This window comes from Syzygium oleosum, unplaced genomic scaffold, assembly GCF_021117445.2.
Source record: "Syzygium oleosum isolate NSW1041296 unplaced genomic scaffold, Sole_v2.1 Sole_v2.06, whole genome shotgun sequence".
NCBI classification, from domain to species: Eukaryota; Viridiplantae; Streptophyta; class Magnoliopsida; order Myrtales; family Myrtaceae; genus Syzygium; species Syzygium oleosum.
In genome coordinates, this window is record NW_026607490.1 from 7,750,584 (window position 1) to 7,752,792 (window position 2,209).

At 47.3% G+C, this 2,209-nt stretch overlaps 1 long non-coding RNA gene across 1 annotated transcript; it reads right to left on the reverse strand.

The window, feature by feature from the left end:
• Positions 1-241: 241 nt before the first annotated feature.
• On the reverse strand, positions 242-1,645 carry LOC115685974 (uncharacterized). The gene is made up of 2 exons (XR_004006291.2): positions 894-1,645; positions 242-560 (listed from the first exon to the last, which is right to left on the reverse strand). It is a non-coding gene; the product is annotated as an uncharacterized LOC115685974 (long non-coding RNA).
• Positions 1,646-2,209: the final 564 nt, after the last annotated feature.

A 2,209-nucleotide genomic window follows, 5' to 3' on the forward strand; every position in this document is an offset into this window, starting at 1 on the left:
TATCAATGCTTGCTTGCGACTGTACTTTCCTTTTCTCTATGAAAGACTGTGGATATAAGTATGCATAAACCTTTCGCCACCTTCTGAAACTTGAACGATAACATAATTATACCGAGTGGCCAAATAAGGTTCCACTCAGGTTTGGCACCATAGTTGACACCATCCAAAGCATTTCCTGCCAGACCTTGCGTTAGCAGGTCATTAGCCAAGATATATTGAACAAACATTGTGGTATATGTACTGGAAGGAAGTGCAATGGCAATTGGGAATTTCACAGCGACAAGAATTCTACATCAAACATATAGAAGTACATGTCTGTACATCGGTTGTCAAGTACAAGATTTATACTGCAGGCTCATCAGAAGCGCGGAGGTCCACCGGGAGGGCCTGGGGGGCCGCCGAATGGCCCATGAGGCCCGCCGTGAGGGCCGCCAAACGGACCGCGCGGACCACCTGGAGGACCTGGCGGACCACCAAAAGGGCCCGGAGGCCCTGGTCGGCCACCGAACACCGGCCCGCAGCAGCTCTCGAAGATACAGCAGCAGCAGAGGACATAAAAACTGGCAATAACACCATGAATATGTTAGAACGTTGTGGAAGGCAAGCAGAAGTAAAAGAGGCCTCTGTCTTACAAAACAAAATAGAGCTCAAGTGGTATAATACCAAAAATCTCAGCTAGGCAGCAAATTGTGCAAGGAAGAGGAGACCCCCTTTACTCTTGCTTGCACTGTCATTGGGCATTTCTGTTTGTGTGTGATGTCATGCAACAAATTGTGTTCCAACGTTGACTTGGCAGTGCTAAACTGAGGTTCCTATAATTTCAGAACTTAGTGCAGAGTGTTCCGCATGCCTGCGTATGATACTTCAACCAAACTCTAGAGATGCAAACTCACCACGAAGATATCGCCCGGCAGATTCCTTCGCAGCAAAAGCACAAGCAACCACACGGCCCCGGCGGCCCGGGAGGCCCTCCTGGCGGCGGTCCCCAGCCCGGCATCTGTGCGAGTCTCGCGGATATCACAGTCCGAGCTAATTGAAGCCGAACCAGAGGTGGTGGAATTGGAGCTCTCTCTGTGTAAATGGGATGGTAAGGATGTAGAGAGAAAGAAAGGCAAAAGCAAAGATGTGGATGATTAATTAAGCAGCAGCCAGCACACTACACTAGGCACTAGAAGGCATCATGGACCAGCAAGTGAGAGAGCGACATGTGCTTGCCCGGTGGGGTTAAACTCGATAAATAATTGATTGAGAACCATGTGATGTTGCTAAACCAAACCCAACCTAATCTTCAAAGATTGGACTTACGTGCTTAGTTTGTGCACATTCTGCCATCACAGGATCGCCATGGACTCCTCTCTGGACCCCTCGCCAGTCAAATTACTGCGTGATGCATCGCCCTCTGAATCAACAAACCCTTCTTGAATTCTCTCTCTCATGATGTGATGGCTTGAGGGTGGAAAGGGAAATCAAGAGGTCAAGAAAGGGTACCTCCATCCAGTTTTAACAGCACCGGAAAACAATGGGCAACCGTGAGTAGAAGTACTAATGACCACCAAATACAATGGACGGTCTATTCATGTGGTAGTTACGATGTCGAAACCTAACGCGAGGTCGTGCCGGAGAAGTGAGAGCGATGGCGGTTATGATTTTTCTTTCCGCGAGTTTATTAGGTTTTTCATTTCCAGTCCATTACGATTCGGGGCAATATCAAACCAAAACACTAAAGATCCTATCCTATTCTCAATCCGTTTGGGAATTTCATTCCCAAGGGGTTTGGGCTCTAAAGTCCTCTGGACAAATGCAAATATCATTTGGCAATTTTTTTTGAAGAGTTTTGAGAAAATGCAATTGCATTTCTAAAAGCTTTTAGCCAGGGCGGGTCCAGAGTTGTTTTGAACTTTTCCGAAATGCAAATGCATTTTTTTCAACTTTGCCCTCTCTAAAAATTTTATAGTTTTTGAAATGTCCATACCTCACGCTATATCACTAGTGAGGCCAAATCTAGCTATAGGCAAGCCAATATGGTGCCGGCTAGCCGCACTAGGTGGCTTGAGGTCCCGTGACCTTAGGAGAACCTTAGGCGACCATCGCTTGGGTCACACAACCTTGACGACCTCGGGTGAGATTGCTGACGCCAGATTTGGCTCGTTGGCAGCTAAATTTGGCATTGCCGACCGCCCATCAACTATTGAGTCCTTTGCTGATTTTC